Here is a 22,973-nt window from a genome sequence, read left to right as displayed (position 1 = left end):
ATATAACGAGATGAGTCATTTCTGAACCGAGCTTGTGGCTAGGGTGCTTCTGACACTGGCAGGCCGGAGTATAGTTTTTGCTTATTTTTACACTGCTTTCCCCATCCTCACATCAGATGACATCAGGCATCCATTCTGTTGGCATTCTGGAGGGTGCAAACCTGCTTTTTCTGGATAACAAGTGGCAAAACACTTGGTGCCTTAGCTCCCTGGGTGCATGCGCATGTCTGCTTAGCAGGCGGCTGCATTAGAATACTGTTGTTACCTTTCCAGTGAATGATGCAGCAGTCAGAGTGACCCCACCCATGGGGAACTTCAGCCAAACTGGTGCAGCTGCCCCTCACCGCTCTCTGCCTTCATCAGCCAAAAACCTTTGCCTAATCCCTGGGACTCCAGGGACCCTAAAATGCATAGAAAGCTCCCTTTAGGAGGGACCTGCCCCTTTTGTGGCTGCATGTACAATATGAGATCGTCTGGAAACAACACCAGTGATGACATCTTTTAAATGACAAAGATCCATAGAACACCAAAAATATATTTCAAGTCAGGAAATGTGACTTCACACCAAGTCTAATTTGCCACCAACTAGCAGCAGGCCAACAAAAATCAGATTTGTTCCCTGAACCAGATTTTTTTAAAGGGGGAGGTGATAAGTGGTACTTTTACCACTAAGTGATACTCTTAGAAAATATAGATAACTTTTAGGTATGAAGTCAGAGAGGATGTCTTAAATAAGATGCAAAAAGTATAAGAAAAAAGATGACAATTTTGACTACATTATAATTAAAAGCATTTGTTTATCAAAAGTCACCATAAAGAAAGTGAAAAAAATTACAAAATACAACCAATAAAGGATTAGTATCCAGTATGTACAAAGAACTCCTAGAAATCAATACAAAAAGCAGAAACAATACAATGGGACAAATGGACAGAAGACATGAACCACAGAAAAGATAGGCAGTAAATATATAAAATGTATTCAGTCTCAATGGTAATAAGAGAATTATAAATCAAGGCCCACTCAATTACCAAAAATTAAAATATCAAGTGTTGAGAGGATATGGATCACAAGATCTCTTATACATTGATTGTGAAACCATAAATTGGTGCAACCTCATTGGAAAACACTTCAGCAGTAACTCAAAATTGCACATTCACATACCCTGTAGCTCAGCCATTTCACTCCTCGCTCATGTGCACCAGGGGACAGGTAAACAGAAGTTCGTGGCAGCCCCATTCATATAACCTGGAAACAGACAAGTTCCCATAGACAGGAGGATGAATGGGTATGCTGTAGAATATTCTCATGGTGGTATATTACACAGGAGTCAGAACGAATGAACCACAAAGGAGCATCTATTAGTTGAAAAAAGCAAGCCCCAAAAGATTACATACAGTAAAATATCCATTTTATAAAGTTAAAACCCAACTAAAACTAATAGGTAGATAGAGGGTAGATGGATGGACAGACTCTTTTAAAAAAATCTATAGATGAGATGAAAACTATCTAAAGTGGAAAGCAAGGGAGTGATGAACATGAATAAAGAACCATGATTACTTTGGTGGGGTGGGCAGAGGGATGGGGTGAAGGGGAAGCCACAGGTGGGTGTAGGGGATTATCAAGATCTTAGTTTCCAAACTAGGTGATGAGTTAGGGTACTCACTGCATTATATTTTAATTGAATGAATGAATGATGCCATACACAATCAGTGATGAGAGCCTATTATAAACAAGGACAGTAGTTAAACAGTTCTATGCAGGTAAAGTTAAAAACAAAAGAAGAAAATCTCTATCAGGGATTTATATTAAAATAAAACAAAACTTTTTCTTTCCACAGCCCCCAAGACAAATTCATATCTAACTCAATCTCCTACCCAGAGGTTGAAAACTGATGGTTCATGAGCCACATCTGGCTCACAGACATATTTTGTTAGGCTTGCACGAAGATTTTTGTTATTACTTTACAATATCAGGGACTCTTATGTAAAAGCCCAAATTTCTGGCTTCCCTTGAAAAAATCATAACATGTGGCCATACAGGGCCCACATTCCTATGTGGTGACATCAGTGGCTGCCTAGCAGCAGCTGTCCCTTACAAAAGAGCAGTTTCCCCACTTCCCTACAAGCTCTACCCTTCCCAGCAACCCATCCAGTCTGCCTCCTACAGATACACAATCGGTGAGTGTTGGTGGGCAAATGAGTGTGTGCACAAGAGGCTCTTGCCAGGCTCCATCTCTGCCCTCAGCAGCCTCTGACAGCTGTGTTCACTCCACTGGCCTCCAGGGTGACAGGGCATCACAGCCATTGGGATGCTCCTCAAAGAAGGCTGGAGCAAAAGAAATTTTAGGGTTAACCAGAATCCCATTCTCAACACAGGTAATTGATGTTTTCAAATAACATGCATCTAGTTTTCGATTTAAGAACACAGAGAGGAAGTTGAATTGGATTGCAGATAACCTGAGTCTTATTTTCCTTGCAAATGTTGATTTTTCTGCACCTTTTTTTTTAGTAAATGATAGTATACAAAATTTTCCATTTTGCTTTGGAAGGTCTGCAGTATTTCTACAGCATAATCTACCAACACGCTCTCCTTATCTACATAATTGACTAATTCCTGTTTGCAGCTGAATATTTTCCTACTCCCTAAGTACCAAAAGGCTTGGTGTTATTCAAGGTCCCATCCTCTGACCCAGCTCTAAGCCCCTCCACGGTAAATATTTGATCCCACTGCAACACCTCCCACAGCTTCTCCAACCTGGGTCCTAATGAATTGATGCTTTTAACTAAGGCAAACCACAGTCACTTTTCAGAACATTAATTCCCATAAAATGGAATGTCAGTTTTACAGGGAAGGCTCTCCTTTATCAGCAAAAACTGATTCCATTTGACTGATTAATTGTCCTTAGAACTGTCAAAGGCTTCCAGACTAGAAGTGAGGGCTGGGGAGGGGGCAGTCATGCATTGTTGAGATGTGGGGCACTCCTGAGCTGGGGAAGCCAGGAGATTACAAATGCCCAAATAATTAATTCAAATCAATACAGTAAGGGGTTCAGGCTGAGAGACATTCAATTATGTTGTTCAAAGAGAAGATGCTGATCTTCAGCTAGTCTGCTCCATGCTGCAAATAATAGAGTATTTTTAATTTGTGCAGCAGGGATGTTAATCTTTTGCTGTGTAATCCAGTCCTTGGCAAACGCCATAAATATGTGGCGCTGAGTGCGTGAGGCTCCCTACAGAGGGCACTCAATCAACCCAGCCCTGGATTCCCTGCCTGTCTCTTTATGTCAATCTCTCAACACTCAATTAGTAAATATATGATAGGTTAATAGGTGGTGGATGGATGGATGGATAGACGGATATGGAGGCAGAATCAGAGAGAGAAATTCTCAAAGACTGTCAGACATACACATACACCACTATAAACAGTTTATGACTTCCAGATTTTGCATGAGCCAGTAGTACAAATAAATTCCAGAGGAATTATATACATGTCCCAAAAGGAATCACTAGAATTCCTTTAAATAGCAAGCTCATGTGTCATGTTTAAAATAGGATTTGAATTTCAGTTTTATTATACAAGAAAGAGAAACGCACTCATACACACACACACACACACACACACACATGAATAAAGGTTTAGGATATTACACACCAAGTTGTTAAAAGTTTGTGTCTCCATGGCAGATAGGATTGTGTGTACCTGACTGTAAGGTTCAACTTTTCTGTGATGAACATTATTTCTGTAATACAATAAAAGCAATTAAATAATTTTAATTAAGGAAAAGACAACTTCACACACAAAAAAGGAAGAATCAATGTATAAAGCTGTAACTTTCCAGCAGTTTTCAGAAGAACACGTGCTCTATGAAGAGGTTTTTCCAGGAAGGCGTTTTACACATGGTTCCTTGGTGGTTGAGCCTGGACAATATTGCTTAGGCGGGGAGCTTGAGGGAAGTGCCTCTGGGTGGGTGATCTATCCCACCCCACCACCCTGAAAAATTGATCAGTTTGGCTCAAGCATGGGGAGGGTGGCCCCGGGACTCAGAGGAAGGGGAACCTAGGGGAGTGGGTTATCCTAGGGAATGTGGACCCACAAGGTCTGCAGAGCCTGGACATTAGCTACTTTTACTCATTCAACAAACACATATTGATTGTTATTCTGTAAACATCCCTGCATTGATGACTATGGAAGTCCTGTCAGCATCTGCTCCAGTCATGAGCAGACTGGAAGATGACTATGGAAGGATCCCTCCCCACCCTCATAAAGGAGAAGGTGGGATAAACACATCCACAGCCAGCTAAAATTCAGGTTGGACCACAATAAACACAGTAGGGTAAAGGGATGCAGGAAGAAGAATAATTAATTGTAACAGACTGTGAGGGAGGGATAGCAGGGTCTCATCAAACATTCGGGGAATTGAATTGAAGTGTCATTTGAGCTGGGCTTTAAGAGGCCTCACTCCCTTGCCCTGATGCTTGGAGAGTCCTTTGAGACACAGACACAGCTGGATTTCCTCTATGATCAGAGCTGCTGTCACTTGGGCAAAACTCAGGGCTTTTTCACGAGTGGCTGTCACAAGTGGTAGCCTTATTGCATCTCTTTCCAAGGTGTGCCAAGGTGCAGAAACAAGAACCAGTGAGTCTCAGGGCATCTGAGCAGAAGGCAGCCTGTGTGGGAGTCTCAGAGCTCACTCACTCAAGTGGATGGGTCTCTGGACAGGGCTGTGACATGCAGCATCTGCTGAGAGTTGAGTCAGGTACAGAAAACGGTGCATGCTGAGCCCTTCCGAGCAGGAAGTGCTGGAAGTCGGTTCTGTGCTGTGTGAATCAGAGCACACCTGTCATGATGGAGACAGATGTGGGGGAAAGATAGGCACACCACAGATCAAAAACAACAAGGAAAACCCCAGTCAAATAAAACTAAAAAACGTCAGCTAGTTCACTCCTACCTTTGCCAGAGCTGGTGTCACAGAGGCTCACCAAAGACAACAGAAAGGGACAGCAAAGAGATTTTGCAAATGAACAGGCAGATCCAGGTCTGAAGGATGCATTTGTTGGCTGTGCAGAAAACTAAAATCAGTCAAATAAATGAGAAATTTGTCATTTCCCCCTAAATGTTATGAGGTAGGAACTAAGAAAATTATCTATCAGGCAGGAATATTTCAGCAATCGGTTCTTATTTATCAAAGAGATGTATAGCATTTGGCACACTACCAGGTGCATTTTCTACAAAACAGAAATCAGCAAGGAGTCTATAAAACCAGAGAAAAGTTCAGAGATTTTCTCCTTGCTTGTAACTATAAATGAAGTTTCCAGTTTCATGATTTATTCCACTTGTAAAGACTAAAAGGTGACTTTTCACAAGATCATCCATAAATACTGTTTGAGATAATTACTCAGCCATTCCATTTTGGAGATATCACTATGTTCCCTCATCTGGGTTTTTTGGGTGCAGAGGGGATGAAGATGTTACTTGGGGTGTCATGACTGGAGCAGATGCTGTTTTTCGTCACGCAGGACATGCCCTCAGCCTATTCTACCAGCAGCTGTGGTACATACACACTTCGGGAGAGTGACTAGAGTCCCCTCTCAAAGGTGCAGCCTGTGCTCTCTGCTTCTCCACCCAGGGCTTCCTTTAAGTTACAGAGCCTGTTCAGTCAAGAGCAGGCGCAGTGGGAACACACTGGGGTTGGGTGGTGCCCAGAGGATCCCACAGGTAAAGGCCCCACCACCCTGTCCTCAGGCATATCATTCTAGAAGGCATTCTGCCTGCTTCTCAATGTACAGCCAAGCTCAAGCTCCCGTTGCCCATAAAAGCAACCTAGATAGGACATCCTGTACTGTCTTTTTCTCCTTCCAGACTCACTCTCTCTGCTCCCTCCATCCGCTTTCTGGAATCACCTCCAAATAAATTACCTCCACCCAAGTCCTTGCCTCAGGCTCTGATTTGAGACGTGGAGCTTTCCGATTTTGAGCTGTCCAAGAGCATCCTTCCTTCATACTGGTATGAATTGGGTCTTTCATTGGGGAATCCCCACGCTGTCAGTGTGTGCAGATTTGTGGAAGGGAGATCCATGTAGGACCTGGAAAGAGATCAAAGCAGCCACATCTCCCTTCTCCCTTTCCCAGGGCAGTCTCAGGGCCACTGGCCCCCCGGACAGAGGGACACAGGGTGAGAGGAACAGCTCAGGGTCTTTCCCCAGGGGCAAAGCCTGTGTTTACCAGACTGTCTTGCAGCATTGCCCTGGCTATGGTTTCTGTTTCTTTACCACCCAGCTCCCTTGGTGCCCCTGACACCTGCCCTCAAAAAGAGATTCTCTCTCCCATGGAAGATAGCCAGAGTCAGATTCCATTACTGCCACCACAAATCCCAGCTGACATGGTTATCTGGGGGTAACAGAAGCCAACTCAAACCAGACCAGTCCGGCAAGGGGAATTTAACAGAATGCAGGGAGCCTCATGGAACCCAAGGATGGAATTTGAGCTGTGCTTCAGAATGTGGTCGGAACAAGACCATAAAAGCCACCACTACCTATTACCTAACAAATCCACTTCAGTCTTCTCTATTAATGGTCTCCCATTGCTCAGGCCCTGCAGCTAGTGAAAGATGACCCACTCCCAAGTGTTTGTACTACACATCCAGCTGCTGGATTGTTCTCTCTCTCTCTCTCTCTCTCTCTCTCATACACACACACACACACACACACACACACACACACACACACACAAGTCCTAATTCAAATTCCCAGAGAAGGGCTCTGATTGGCCCAACTTGGGTCATATGACCAGCCTTAATCCAATCAAATGTGACAAGAAGCTAGGGAGTCGTTATCCAAAACGGCTGCTTGCCTGGCCCTTCTCCTGGTGAGGGACCAGGTTGCCATTGCATCTGGGATGTCCCTTATATCAGGGATTTTCACACTTCTCCATGCACATAAATCATTGGAAGATATTTTGAAATGCATGTCTGGGGTAAGACCTTAGAGTCGGTCTAACTCCAGGGAGACAAAATCCCAGGGCAAAATACCTCTAAAACCTAAATCAGTCAAAGGGAGAAATAAAGTTGAAAACTCATTTATTGCTTATAAACTGCAGTCCAGGGCCATTTCTGTTTCCTGCTCCAGCAGAAGCAGGCCAGCCCTCCCCCTAACCTCTCAGGTTCAGATAAGCCCTCAGTTGCCCAGATAATTACCCAGTGATGTGGAGATGGACTACTTTTCTCCAACCCTGAGGAATGCCTGTTGATATGCAGGTGCACTAAAGCCATACTTCTCATCACCCCTGAGGATTAAAGACAGGTGAAATATTCTGAAAATATTACAACTTTACCCATGGTTGGCATTTCTAACAAGGTGGTACTGATATTGCTGTACACTGTCCATACAGTAGCAGACACTACAGTATCAGCAATGGGGACCCCGTTCAGTCTCACTAGGTCAGCAAACACCCCTCTCTACAGCCAACAGGAGAAGCCACTCTGCTACACAGCAAAGATTAAAAGGAAGACTTCCTGCTGGTTTTGAGATGATAAGGAGTGAGTTGTCAATGACATACTGATGGGGGTTTTTTGTACATGGGGACATTTAACACGGCCTACAATCCAAGCCATTAAACTTTCAGCCAAGTAATTACTTTCACCAAGTAATGATCAAATCAGATCAAATCAGAACCCAGCCCTGAGCCTCACCCTGTCATCTGCCAGAGATCATGATGGGAACATCACTGATTAATTAAAAACAGTGATTTTACAGTTTGACACAGCAGTTTTGGCACAGTTGCATCAACCAGTCAAGTCTAAGTAGTCTGCTTCATCAGTCCCCTGAAGTGCCCTCAGCTATCTGTTCCGGACCCCAGGCTCCTGTAAACCCATCTCCTTATAGTCCGGTGTCTCCTGCCCTCCCCTGTGATGGATCCCAGCCCACAGAGCAACACACTGGTGCCTTATACTTCCCCTCCAACCCCTAGACACCATTTGTGTCTGTCTTCTCCTTCCCTGCCTGAGGCCTCAGTGGAAACCAGTAACAGACATTCCTGTTCCTTGTTTTTCATGGTTCTAGCCATATTGCCCTTCCCAGCCAAATCCTTCTGACTAGCCAGTGGGGACATAGCCAAGGTCTCTGGCCAAGCCACTCATGGGCTGTAGGGCAATGACCATTTAGAGCAGCAACACAGTCTTTGTGGAGCCTCTACAACTGACTGCTGCAGGGTCTGTCTGTGAGGATCCACAGGTTCCAGGGAGTGTTCCAGGTGTGTTTCAGCTGTTTACAACTGCAGGAGCCACACAGGCTTGACACCTGTTACTCAGCATTTCTCATTGCCATTATACCCTGCCCTTCTGCCCAAACTCTGCACCCCTCTCTTCTGGAAAAGGCCACTTCCCAATACAGCCAGACCCAGAATTAGAACTCAGAATGAGCTTGAAATCCTCACAGAGTTTATTCTACCCTGTAGGCCTAACTGGAGCCAAGAGGAGCCCACAACTCCCATTAAGAGAGAAATTTCTGAGAAGGGAACTCTGTACTGCCCCTCTTTCTGGTTCAGCAACATGGTAACAACTGGTTCAATTGCAAGTAATAGGAAAAATAGGATGAAAAGTACAGGTGTGGCTGGCTTAGGGTGTAAACATGGTTACCGGGACTGGGTCTCCCTCCATCTCCCAGATACTTTCCTTGGGCCCATCATGGGCCCTGGGGAGGCCTCTTCCATGGGTGACTTCCACGGCTCCCATCTTTTATCCCACTAGCTTAGCAGCCAGTGGAAAGAGACCACCTTTTTCCCTAAAGCTCCTGAGGTTGGTCTGGCTTAGGTCATGTGCTAAACTCAGAACCAATCAGGCCAGAGACATGTGGAGTCTCACTGGCCCAGCCTGAGTCACAAGCCTCCCACTGGAGTTAGGGCTGAGGGTGGGAGGAAAGCGCCCCCAAAGGGAAGTTGAGGTCTGCTAACAGAAGATGGCAAGCAAATTACAATTTGGCCAAACAACTAAATCTCTGGGTCTTACATTGCAATCGTTATAATAATTAAGTTCTTATAATTATAATTATTATATATAATATTACACTAAGCAGCTATCCAACATGCCCAAAGAATGTCATGTCCTGGATAAATCTATATTTCAGATTAATATGGTGGACGGTGCACACACCATACCCAGACCCAGATTACTGACTGTCTTAGTTTGGAGGTAAATTCTGAGATGAAGATTTCAGCAAAAGTAGTTGGAGATCATGAAATATCTATTGGGGAGAGGGAAAGTGAGACAAGCAAGAGAAAGCAACCAATAAAGGGCATGTTAGGTGTCTAGTTACTACCATGGGAGAATGAAACTAATCCCACTGGGGAACTCTGGGTGACAGCAAATCACACCTCAGTTATAACAACCCAGGGATGAGGGAGTTGGGGTATTTATACACCAACCCCTGTCTGTCATTGTTGAGAACTTCTCCTGGAACTTCCAATCCCTGACACTTCTGGCTTGCTGTGCCCAGTGACAAAGGAGCCCAGAGACAAAGAGATGCAGGAGCTGGCTGTTGGAAGTGGAGCTGGCATGTACTGAAGCAGGAAGGGTGACAGATACTGCAGGGAACCAACATCTGTTATTTCCAAAGACCAGTTGCACTAAACTACATTGTTTGGAGGTCTAAAGACACTTGAGAACTTTGCAGTTTCTCCAGGTCTATAATAGGAATATCATTTACCATTGTACCAAGCCCTTTACAAAAAAATAGTTAGTAGAGACTTTTGATAGGTGGAATGTAAAGTCACTTTATGAGGCTTAAAAGTTAGAAATGTCTTCTTGAAGAATGATACCTTTTTCCTCTTTGATATTATTCTAAGAATTTCAAAACATTTTATAAATAACATGGTCTCTAAGCCACCTGAGAAGGGAAAGCTGAATTTCAAGGGTTTTTTTTTTCTTTCTTAAAGTCAGTTTATTTTCTTAAAAGATCCAAACTGGTTGCATAACCTTCTGGAGATAAAGTAACTGACAGATTGATTTTTTCATTTTTAACCCAATTGTTCTAACTTGTGATGAAATGCTAACATAGCATATATAAGGTTTAGCCTCTTGGGGATTATGTTGGCCAGTCACCCAAGTGTCTTCATCCCAAAGAGGTACGGGGTTAAGGAGGAACACTGTTCCCCTAGAGCCCAAGCCAAAGACTGATCATTATACAGAAGAGTTATCTCAACTGCTGACCATTAACCTGACATGCACAGGCATTTTACTGTTTAAGAGGCAATGTAATACCCATCATCTCATGTGACCCTTCACAATGGGCAGGATGTAGACCATGAGTTCCATTCCACAGACAAGTGGCTGAGCTTCACCAAGGCGAGGGGATTACCAAGTTCACTGCAAAAGGGAGAAACCAAACTCAACTCTAAACCCACTCAATCCTAGCATGAAGGTCTTTCCACTATATCATCAGGCCCCAAATGTTTGGTTTCTCATACTCTGGCAAAATTATTAGATTGAACCATCCAAAACTGCAGTTTTTATTGTTCAAAATTATCAAAGAACAGCAAATTTTCCATTTTTATAGATCAAGACAGTCTGATATTAGCAACTTCACATGGCTCAAGTAATAAAAAACAATTTGGAAAACTGATTTTAGTGAGCAAGAACATTGGGAAACCTCCATTATTACTACCATTTCAAATAGGAAAGATAATTTTTTAACCTAAAATACAGGCAGGACACCATCTCACAATGCAGGACATTATGCTAAATGAAGGATTTGTTGTGCTGTCTGTATTGTGCTCGTTAGACCAGCTTTGGAAGCCAGGGAACCATATCACTCTGGGGTCTCCTGAGCTGACTTTACTCATCTTGACAAACAAATGACAGGGAAACCCATCTAGAGGTCACTGCTACAGAAACCCTGTGCTCCAGGGATGGCCCCTCACCCATTGCACTGACTCGGTACCTGCCCCCTGGCTGAGGAGAAGGAAGAGGATGGAAGGTATGAGGCAGCTGTCTTCAGGTCTTCAGGCACAGCATGGCAAAGAGTTGGAGGAGCCACACAAGTAGCAAGGATATGATCTTCCTGTGGAACTACCCCCACTGCATGGTGGAGATGAACAAAGTGGGTGCCACAAGGGAGAGACTCCTCTGATGCAGCAGAAAGCTGTGGGCTGAACAAAAGTGATGACTCATAAAACCCACAACTGTTTTGAGACCAATTCCTTTTTATGTAAAAAAAAAAAAAAAAAAAAGAAATATGTCTGTTTATTCTTTCTCTGCACCCAGCTCAATATTTAAATGAAGCATTTTTATAACAGGTCCCACAGATCATCATCTTTGCTGCATTAATTCTAATTGCATTATTGCTTAATTACAGAGCAATAGAGTGTGAAACTTGGAAGCTGTAATGCCTGGGGGCCTGGGGATGATTTAACTTTTCATGAGAAGTCCAGAGTTGGGAAAACTGGCCTGAGGACAACAGCAAGGGTCCAGCCTCCCTCTTCAGCTGCATTCTTAGACATCTCAGCTGTCCTTAGCAGCAGAGAACAAAGACCCCTAATATTTCACCTCATGCTACCTTTGCAGCAGAACTTCACGGAGAGATGTGAAGTCCACGTATGATGGGTCATCAAGGAGTTACTGTATTCCTGCTGTGAGCACACCAGGGATGCACAGATAAACATGGCTTAGTTCCTGGCTGTAGGAGAGTCAATCTAGTGAAGGAAAACAGACATGGCAACAGAGCCACTTGTTAATGGAGACAAGCAAAAGAGTTTTCTTCAAGGAGGGAAGCCTAGACCTGAGTCTCTAAAAGAAAGTTAAATAAATAAGAAGTGGTGAGATTGGGTAGGTGCTCACCAACCCTTGCTTGTCTTGAGTGCAGTTGATTTGCTGATGAAGTGCTACTGAAGATCCCAGTAAGAGGGTAGGGGGGAAGCAGGGCAGAGAAGGGAGAATGCAAACAAGGCTGTGATTCCTAGTGTAGTCCCTGATTCATCCTGATCCACAGGAGGCTCTGGAATTACACCTCACAGTTTGACCTGCCTCAGGGAAAGATGCTGGGCTTTTCTTCTTCCACACCCATCAGTCATGTCTATAGGCTGCTCAGGGTGAGAAAATGATATTCTCTACATACAGGGGAGGAGGTTCTGATGCCCAAGAGCAGCCCACAGAAGGTTGCAGGCATGCTCCATTAGCAAAAAGCCCACAGATGTAGTTGATGCAAGTGACCAAAGAGGACTGGGGTTGGGCCAACACCCTGACCATGAAGTAACTTGACCCTGGCAATGAGGTACAGATGAAATATTTCCAAATTCAGGCCTTGCCATAAAACCCCAAGCACACTTAGCCACTTATCTGCTCCCTTTCCAGTTAATACAAGTCTTCAAACTTTGCTATTCCTTTTCAAAATTATACTAACTATTCTAGGACCTTTGCACTTCCATATACATTTTTTAATTAGCAAGCTAATTTCTACAAAAAACTTCAGGAATTTTAATTGGGATTTTGTTGACCAAAAATCAAGTTGAAGAGAATTGACATCTTAACAATACTGAGTCTTCTGATCCATGAGCATTGTATATCTCTCCCCATTTAAGTAGGTTTCTTTAATTTTTCTCAGCAATATTTTGTAGATTTCAATCTAGAGGGCTTGCACATCTTTTGCCAAATTTATCTCTAGGTATTCCACATTTTTAATGCTATGGTAAATTGCATTACTTTAAGTTTAAATTTCTGACTGTTGCTAGTATATAGAAACAGTGTGCTTGTGCATATTGATCTTTTTCTTGCAGCCTTCCTACACTAAATTATAAGTGCTACATCTTTTTTATAGATCTCTTAGATTTCCTACATAGGTAAAGATGCTGTCAGAAAATAAATATGGTTTTCTTCTCCCTTTATAATTGTATGTTGTTGTTTTTTTCCTTTTCATGCCTTATTGCACTAACTACTGCCTCCAGAATGGAAGTGAATAGAAGTGGTAAAAATGTCTTGATGAGATTATAGGAAAAGTACTTCATCTTTCATTAAGTACAATGTTAGCAGGTTTTTCACAGAAACCTTTTATCAGCTTGAGAAGATTTCTTTCTATTGCTAGTTTACTAAGGATTTTTATCATGTTTGGATGTTCAATTTTGTCAAATTATTTTCTATATACATTGAGATGATCATATGGTTTTCTTTTATTTTTTAGTCTGTTAGAAGTGAATTACTGATTTATTTCAAATGTTAAATTGCTTTTGTGTTCCTGGGATAAATTCCACTTGATTATGATATATTCTTTGTTTGTTGGCTCCAATTTGCTAAAATTTTATTAGGAAATTTTGCATCTATATTCATGAGAAATCTAGGGCCTGGAGTTTTCTTTGTGGGAAGGTTTTTAACTATAGATTTAATTTCTTTAATGGGCATAGAGCTATTTGGGTTATCTACATTTTCCTTAAGTAAGCTTTAGTAATTTGCGCCTTTCAAGAAATTTGTTCATTTTATCTAAATTGTGGAGTATTGAGCATGCTTCCTGATGCCCTATGTGTTACAAGGTTTCCCCCCACTTGCTATTAGGAATGTGACCTATTCTAGCCCTGTGTGAATTCCAGAGGCTCTACTTACTTCTTTTCAGTGGTTCATTCAGTGGCCTCAAGTAGTTTCCTCACATGCAGGATCACTGATCAGTACTCATCTGAAGACTTAAGTGGAACTTGGAGAACTCCAGACCATGCATCTATCTATCTATCTATCTATCTCTGTCTTTCTCTCTCTCTTCCTCCCTCCTCTCCAGTGTTTTGCCTACAAATTCTAGATCCTTTGGGCTCCCTGAATCCTCTGCCAAGCCTCCTTATCTTGGGGAAACCCCTGGGCTCTGTGTGGACTCTTGCCTCCCTGGAAACTCACTCCAGTCAGGAGGCTCCGATAACCCAGCCTCACCTCATTCATCTCCCTTCTCTCAGAGAGCACTACCCTGTGCTGCCCAGCACTCAGTGTCTGAGAACAACTGTTACATACATTTGTGTCTCTTTTTTTCCAGCTGTTTATGATAGAAGGGTAAATCCAGTCCCTATTGCTCTGTCATGACCAGAAGCAGAAATCCATTTCAGATATTTTGAACTCAAGACTCCTGTGTAATAAACAACTGCAGGTATCTAGCAAACAGTTGTAAGTAATGGAAGAGGTTGGGACCACACATAAATATTTGGAAGCAAGTACATAGAGCACAACTAGAGAGAGAGCCTGTAGTGAAAGAAGGACAGTCTTAAAGACAAAACCTGCAGGGACAGGGTAAGCACAAAGGAGACCATGAAGTAAAGAAGTCAAAGAAAGGGAGATGTAGAGGGAGGCTCATCACAGAATGAGACTGTGGAACATAGGGTTCCAAGAAACTTAAGAGCTCCAAGTGTCCTTGTCCTAGAGACCTTTGGTATCAGTGTCAGAAAGGCATGCACAGGCACAACGCCATCATGCTGTGAGCGTTCTGTGCTATGACTTTGTGTGTGCAGGCTTCACAGGTTTTGCCAATACAGTAAACTGGTCCCCTTTACCAAAGAATTTTGAGGTCGGGGTGAGTGTATGAGATGGGAGGAAAGAGTACAGACCACACTTCCAAGAAGTTTGGCTGAGAAGGGAAGGGCTCAGGGAAGGCAGGACCAGGGTGCTGGGGGTGAGGGGTATGCCTTCTGAACATTACCCAAGGCTTCAATCTGTATATAGTTCGAGGAGTAAAAGGTAGTCGTCAGGTAGAACCTGAGAAATGGAGCAAGGAGGGTAATGGATGGAGCAAGGTCCCTGAAGATAGGATGGGAAGGCTTCAGCCCTGAGCAGGAGGCAAGGACAGGTGCCAAAGCAGAAAAAGGCTGCTGAGTAGAGAAAGAGCAAGTCTGTGATCCAAGTACTGCACTCCCTGTTTACTCAGAGGTTGAAAACACATGGGCAGATCACAGACTAGACTATGACAGCCTTAAAACAAACCTCAGAGTTGTTTCTACCAACCCAAGGCTATAATTCTGAGACATGTCCCTGCAGCTCATGGCAGCAAGTTCCATAAATGCACTTAGGAAGGCCTCAGGCTGGGAAGCATAAACAACTAGTGTCCCCTACAGGAAACTGGAAGGGGCCTACTTCAAGCCTGGACCATATGCTCATTTGGAATCAATCAGCTGGTTCCCTGGGAGAACTGCTCCAGGCATAGAAAACAAAGACACGAGGAGCCTGCCCTAAACACGCATTTGTGATGGAAACTTGTCCTCATGGTGTATGTGTGAGAAGGAGAGACAGGGAGCCACAAGTTTGGAAAATGAAAATGTCTTTCTGGAAACACTGCATTTTTCAGATGGTGTCTTATGTATTCTTAGAAAATAGTGTTCATTAGCTTCTCCTCAAATGTTGAGCTTGCTGCTCCTCCCACTTTGCTTCAAACAAACCCATAACCCATGTCAAAAATGCAACTGGAACTAATTCCTCTATTAAATAAACTTCATTTGGGGGCTGCCTTGGAACCTGGGAGAAAATACATTTTGCTTTTGCTGAGACCAATCTAGGTCAGCAAAGCAAAACCTTCTTTTGAGAGAGGTAACCACAGCTGAGGTGGAAGGGCCAAGGAAGTTTCCACACTGAAGGTGCAAAGTGGAGAAGGGAGAGTAATCACATGGGAAACAGCTCAGGAGTCAAACAGGGTGCATGGCCACCCGCTTCCCCTGCTGCCCTGGGGAGCACAGAGGATTCTCTGTGTTCACAAGCGGTACCAGCAACATCTCCAGAGCAGACCCAGAATTTCCCTGCTGCCTGGGGCCTGAGGCAGAGATTCCAACTGTAGTCCCTGCAGAGGCTGTCAGTTTGTTCAGGAGTAAGAACAGCCACGGAGACACTTGGCAGCTCTGTTCTCCATTTCTTGGTTCCTTTTGCTAGCAAGAAACAACCCTGTGGTAGCCCACCTCCGACATGGTGCCTAGTGATCCCTGTCTTCTGGTATTGTTGTCCCTCCCACATTGAGTAGGACTGGCCTGTCCTACTGCAATAGGGCATCACAAAAATGGTGATATCTTTGGAGGGTACATCATAAAAGATACTGCAGCTTCTGCCTTGCTCTTTCTTGGATCATTCGCTCTGGGAGAAGTCAGCTGCCATTTTGTGAACACACTCAGCCCCACGGAAAGGCACACATGGCAAGGAAGCAAACCCTGCCCCGCCCCAGGTGGATGGGCCATTCCTGAGAGCAGATCTTCCAGCCCAGGTCAGGCTTTCAGATGACTGCAGCTCTGGTTGATGGTGGGGCTACAAGAAGTGGAACCCTGAGGCGGAACTCCTCAGTTAAGCCTCTCCCAAACTCCTAACTCACAGTAGTTCTTTGAAGCCATTTGGTTTTTTAGGTAGTTTGTTATGCAGCAATAAATCCTATAGTTCCACCTCCAGATGCAGGCAAACAAGTCTTGTCTCCTTGTTATCTGTCTCGTATTTGCTGGAGTTGCTCTCACTCAGTGCCAGGATTCCACCTTGCTGGATGGAAGCTTCTGGAGGGCAGGGAGCAAGCTGTCACTGACACCCTCTTCCTTTCTACGTCCCTAATTTCCCTGCATACTGTAAATGATCCCTAAACATTTGCCAGAGTACCTTGAATTTCTGTCTTTCTGTAGGGGAGAAACTTTGTGAGTAGGAGAGAGGTGCTTCTTGCTCCCAGCATCCCCTTCCATAATTCAAAATGTTAAATGCAGCTCTTTAATTCACAGAAAACATCTGAACTCAGATCTCAACAAATCTGGTGTGATCTAGGGACTGCTTCTTGCAGAGACAACAGCTACTTGTAAAGGAGTCCGCAAGTCAATGCAATCAGTTTCAGGAAACCATGTCCAACAGGCAACCTCAATATCTCAGAAAGATGTCACTGTAGCACAGACCAGCAGCACATGTCTGCTTGGCCAGTTAACTGTCCCTGCCAAGTCACTGGCTTTGTACAGCCCATCAGTAAGCATTTACTGTATGCCCACTACCTGCTTGCTACTCTGTCAAGGTGTCCAACATACAGCCCTGTCCTCAGGGGCTTACAGTGGCTAGGGAAGGGATTTGCATGGAAAGATCAGCCACACTCACATCTGAATTAGCCTAGGATTGGCTGGAGTGGCTATAACTGTAGATGGTCTACATCTAGAGAACCAAGGAGAAGCTCCTCATTCAGACAGTGTGTCATACCCTCTACTGCTCAAGAAATTCACAGTCTAACAGGGAGAGCTTGCCAGAATGGGACAGGTCCCCATGGGTCTCTCACATTTCTGCACATCCTGTGAGCAGAGGCACGGACAGCCCCTCTATTCTGGACTATCTTTTCAAGGATGTTTGTATGTGAACAGCCTTGAAAGACAGAGATAGGTTTGCTCTGTCTCTGGAGCAAATAGTAGGCACGCTGAGCACTTGTCATAAAACCTCAGGCACTCTGAGCATTCCTCTGCTGCAGCACAATCTCCACACGTGCAGGTGTCCTTGGTCTCTGTGTTCAGCCAAGATGAGAAAATGCTGGTTCTCTGGTACTGCGGGTGCTGTGATAGTGAAGTCCTGTATCTCTGATCCAGGGCTTTTGTGTCTTCTGCCAGCATTCACGAAACAGCATTTACCTGGTTAGCTGGCAAATGGGGTTCCTGACAGGAGACCCTTAAATTCCAGGTTTTAGCCCCCTGGTTCTTGAGCAAGAAAATTGCATATGTCTTAGGTCATAAAAGAATGTTCCTGGGAGCACAGGAGGTGTTTTGACAAAGGGTCATTTACAAGTTGTTCTGTATTTTTTTTCAAGATAAACAGATCTCTCTTAAGGAAAATGTTAAATTCCTCTGACCTTTTCTTTTTCTTGGCAGTAGATAAGTAAGAGTCTTCAGGGTAGAAGGGGCAGGAACCCTGGTGTGCCTCACCAGAACTGGAGAAAGTGCCATGACTGAGCCACTGACGGCTCCAGGATCACTGCCTGGAGGCATAACCACACTTGCCCATCACCCCTAACAAGGAGCCTGCAGATCTGGATCGTCCTGTCCCTCTGCAGACATGGTCGTCTGAACCTACTTGGGCAGTATCTTAGTCCACTTAGGCTGCCCTAACAAAATATCAGAGACTGGGTGGCTTACACAATGTAAATTGATCTTCTCACAGTTCTGGAGGCTGGAAATCCAAGACCAGGGAGCCAGCATGGTCGGGTTCTGGTGGGAACCCTCTTCCTGACTTGAGGATAGCTGCCTTCTCACTGTGTCATCACATGATGGAGAGAAAGAGCAAACTCTCTGGTATCTCTTCTGATAAAGTCACTAATCCCATCATGAAATTCCATCCCCCCAGCCATGGCCTTATCTAACCCTAATTATCTTCCAGAGGCCCCATCTTGAAATACCATTACATTGGGGATTAGAACTTGAATATATGAATTGTGTGTGATTGGGGAGGGGGGCAGGTGGGGAAGAGGCATGTAGTTCAACCCATAGCAGGCAGCCTGTAGCCCTGACCCTCAAAGGCTCCTGGACACACTCACAGCTACTGACTTATCCTATAGCACTCACAGACCCCTTGGGTCCTCAAGCCCAGGGAACCTTGAACACCAGCTGGTTCAGCCCCTGTCACTGTGTGAGCAATGGCAACATTATCAAGAGAAGGAGGTAGTCATTCCATTTTAAAATCTCCATCCCTCCTCTCAACCCCCCAAATACACTCGTGGACAAATTGGTCAAATCATCTGACTACATCTCCTTTTGATTTCATCTAAACCTAGTATCTTGACCTTTTGGTGCCACTAAAAATAACACTTGTTATTCTGACAATGATTCTGCTGAAAACTCCCTGAATTGTTTTAAAGCCAAATGGGCAGTTGGAAAAAGAACATTAAGGAGCCCCATGTCCAGGAGTCATAAGACATTCTGTCACTACAATTTCACATTAAGCAAATACAGTAAAAAGGTGAGATGTCACAGGTAGGGAACCTCCCTCTGACACCTGAGATTCCCAGACACAGGCAGCCGATGCCTCTCTGATCCACTCCCTAGCCAGTGGCCCAAACACTCTGCACTTTCCCTCACACCATAACAAGCATTCTCATAAAGGTGAAAATTACTCAGGACTACCTTCAAGAAGACCAAACACAAAAAACCATGACATCAAAAAGAGGCAATAGGTCAACACTCAAACGCTAGAAGCCTTTGCTAGTAGGTAATTTTTGACTTTCTCTATATTTGACACAGTCAGTTGTTATTCTTCAACATAAAGTTTTCTCACAATGATGACAAGATATGGGGTTTAGGAAAGAAAATGTGTGCTGGAGGGGAAGGGGGAGGCTCATATCTGGAGTGCAAGGAGCAGAGGCTGCTCCAAAGTCTGCTGTGTCATTTTTCCTTCTCAGGAAGGATGCCCAGAGAGCGTCAAACAGCATTCACGTCAGTGAATTGGAACAGCTTGAAACCTCTGTCTTCAGAGCCCGTCTACCAAGCACAATTTTACATTTTATTATCTGTTGAGTAGGTTGGTAAAATCAAATCTGTTGGACCCCTTTTAAGGATGGGGTTGTCCTAGGTCCCACCTGGTGACACATCACACAGCCTTATCCCTTCCCATTAGTGCCTGATGTGGGAATTGGTGTACTAAAACTTAACATCATTGATCTTCATCCAAAAATATGGTCAACAAGGTATACATTTTTCTGATCAATGTTGCTGATCAATTACTTAATAAAAGAAAACACAGAAGAGCCTCCATAGCATCAGAATGAATTTAGGTGCTTCTCCTATGCAGCACTATGTACCTCAGCACTAGCTCTTTGTTCAGGATTCTGGTTAACAACAGATAGCCTTTCAAGCACAATGAGAAATGGATGCTCTACACTTTCAAGGAAAGCACCTGTGTCTCCAGGAGGGAAGGGAAGTCCAGCACCTCCAAAAGCAACCAGCCTCAGGCCAATAGAACTAGTGCCTGCCACCGCTGGGAGAAGCCAAGGGGCTGCTTCACAGAAAAGGCAGGCACCGAGGGCTCCACCTCCCCGCCTCCAGCAATCTCTGCACACCAGTTTATCCAGTACCTCAGTGGAGGGGAGGCCAGGGAATATTGAAAAAGGAAGACAATCTACTTCTCCCCAGTTACACCCGAGATCAGTCAAACTCTCAGCACTCTGTCCATGTCAGATGAAATTCTAAGTCCAGGTTTTCATTGTGAAGGCAAAAGGGTGAAACCAACCAAGGGTGCTGTCAGTCCCAAGTCTCCTCCCCTGGCCACCTCCCATCCCCACCCTGACTCCTTAGTCCTGCCTCAGATGCTGGGAGACGGGTCACCTGACCACCTGGCAGAGTTTATTTATTACCCTTAATAGGGGTATTTGCATTTCAAAAAAGACTTTAGAGAAAGCTAGGCTCTGCCTGAAAAAATGACTCTCTGCTACTGGAATTCCAGGTAAGATGGTTCCCTGGGGCAGGAGCTTGCCTGTTACTACATCCTTGGGGGTGGGGGATGGGGCATTTTATGGTGCCCCTGGAAATCACACTGCTTACAAAGCCACCTCTTCTGCCTAATCCTCTCTGTACCTTTTCGCTGATTTCAGACATTCAGTCATTCAAGCCTTCGCTCACAAATGCTCTCTGCACGGCGCCACGTTCAAGCACTGTGGATAGACACAGTTCTGACAGGCAGCGTTGTGATAACAATGGGCAGTTTACTCTCCCACCTGCCACCTCTGCCTTTGCCCTCTCCTCCACAAGCACTTGCTGTCCCTTAATGAGGAGGGAAAATTGCAATCAAATGGTTCCTAACACAGATGTCAGGAATAAACGTCACCAGATAGTCTCTAATATCAAAATAAATAAATAAAACTTGATTGGTAGCAATTTTGCCAAGTAACTTCACCTTCCTTTGTCTCATTCTCTACCTCCATAAACACATGAAATTTATGAACTCATGTCTATACATCATTGCCCAATTCTGCATTACTTTTACTCTGCATATCTGAGTGTCTCTTTTTTGTAATAACAAGGTCGCTGGGCAGAAAATCATTTCATAGTAAAAGGAAAAAGGGCACCTCCAAAAACAATCAAACCTGACAGGAGTAGAAATTCCCTCACCTGCCTCTAAGCAGCCACAATCTACCCATGAGCCCTGCCAGTGAGAGGCCCCTCATCCCCCCTCCTTCCACCTCACTGATGCACCATCAGTTTCCTAATGTCACTGACAATCACCCCTCTTCCCCTGGGTCTCGTAATTTCTCCGTTTAACCTCTCTCATTGAAGCTGCTTGATTCTGTAACCATCCCTTCTGCCAGGGAAGGTGTTGATCAAAATCGAGTTACATTGTTTATAGAGAAATAACGCCAGCTTCTGGTGGCCCTGGTCTTTAGTACCAAGGGCTGCAATTCTTTGAAGTGACTGCTAAAGCAGATTTTTGACAGGCTTGGAGGAAAATAACTCCAAGATTCAGGAAAGAAACCGCCAGCCACCAATTCAATCCTTGTGTTAGGCTGCCATCTTGTGACAGATTGGATATTCTGCTGTGGACCATGGCCAGCTTTTATGTCTAACATTCTAAGAACTACCCAAAAAGAAAAAATTAACTAATATATAATAAATGCTGATATAACCTATCATAGTCCAAATGACCAAATTAATATTAAAGCTGGTTCTTCAGGTGTCAAGGAACCTCATTATATGGAAAAATAGATTCCATAGCTGACTTGACTTTTGTCAAAAATCTGAGATATGCCCTAGCCCTGGCATGTCCAGCCACCTCCTCCCTCATGTGCTCCCACCGCCCAACTCTGTGTCCGAGGGGCTGTGGCCCCCCTCTCGGCTCCTGAGCCAAGTATGAGGACCTCCCTCATAGACTTCCGTGCTCCAAAAGCAGAGCAGCAGGCGGGCTGATGTGTGTTAGAGATGCATCCTCATGAATACCCCGTCACTCCTGGGATCCCCACTAAGTCCAAAGATCTGAGGCAAATATAGGAGCCTCCCCAAGATCATAAAGAGCCTCAGCCAGGCCCTGACTGCTCTGCAGACCAGTGCTGGGGATAAACTGGGCCCAGTCCTGAGCAAGGAAGCCTCACGAATGGGATTGACGTGGGTGCCAAGATGGAAAACAACTTAAGAGTTCAGCCTGGACCAGGAGCCATATTCTAGCTGGCAGGTTCCACATTCCAGCTCCTCAGCTACTTGAGGCCACGTGACATGGCCATCAGGACCCAGAGCAGAGAGAACCTCTCCAGGGAACTGAACCCTCTCAGTAAGAGGCCTCTGCATGGGGGCTGGTGAGAATCCCCAGGGCCCTCTTCATTGAATAAGCAAGACCGGGAGCCCAGAGAGATCTCAGAATTTGTGGGAGATAAATATTTGTTTATCAGATTATTTAAAATGAAGTGTGTGTGAGGTCTGGGATGTATTCTCAGTAGTTATGAAAATGTTCAAGTCTGAGCATGCAAGCAATTGCCATCCCGGAAACACTAAAAATATTTTTCAGCTGTAGGATCTCCTTACTTCTGCTGAAATTCTTCAGTTTTTCACCCATTTTGTCCATCTTTTCCTCTCTTTGCTGTATTTATAATAATCTTTTAAAGGCCTTGCCTTCCAAATCAAACATCAGGGTCATCTATTCTGTTCTTTTCTCTTGACTATGGGCCACAGTTCCTGCTTCTCTGCATGTCATATATACTGCTTTTTAAATTTAAGTTGTATGTTGTGTATTAATAAGCAGAATTTAGACTGGAGACTAAAAGATATATGTGTATATCCACCTCTGAGAAAGGAGAGCCCATTTCCTGTCAGGCACTAGACTGAGGGGCTCACCCCTTCAGGCTGAATCATGGCCTCTCTGGCTTCAGATGTCTTGAAGGAGAGGTCTGTCCTCTACCTCCAGCAGGGTTGGGATTCAAACAGCACAAAACCTGATCTCTACTTTCCAACCCTGTCCTAATTCCAGTTGGAGGTGATTTTATATCAGCTCCTTTCTCCCTCCCACTTTCCCGTTTTGGACCAGAATGGACTCACAGATATGTAAACATCCAGCTCTCAGGCCTGGA

The 22,973-nt window shown here is 44.3% G+C and overlaps 1 long non-coding RNA gene across 1 annotated transcript in view; it reads right to left on the bottom strand.

The window, feature by feature from the left end:
- Nucleotides 1-218: 218 nt before the first annotated feature.
- Nucleotides 219-22,973, bottom strand: part of LOC130680926 (uncharacterized) — a 26,535-nt gene continuing 3,780 nt past the window's right edge. Inside the window, exons 2-3 of the long non-coding RNA XR_008993968.1 lie at nucleotides 4,950-5,058; nucleotides 219-2,326 (exon numbers count right to left, since the gene is read on the bottom strand). This is a non-coding gene — a long non-coding RNA (uncharacterized LOC130680926). The remainder of the gene's footprint in view (nucleotides 2,327-4,949; nucleotides 5,059-22,973) is intronic.

This window comes from Manis pentadactyla, chromosome 15 (genome assembly GCF_030020395.1).
Source record: "Manis pentadactyla isolate mManPen7 chromosome 15, mManPen7.hap1, whole genome shotgun sequence".
Taxonomy (NCBI): domain Eukaryota; kingdom Metazoa; phylum Chordata; class Mammalia; order Pholidota; family Manidae; genus Manis; species Manis pentadactyla.
The sequence above is the reverse complement of the archived record's forward strand: the minus strand, read 5'-3'. Positions and strand labels throughout refer to the sequence as shown.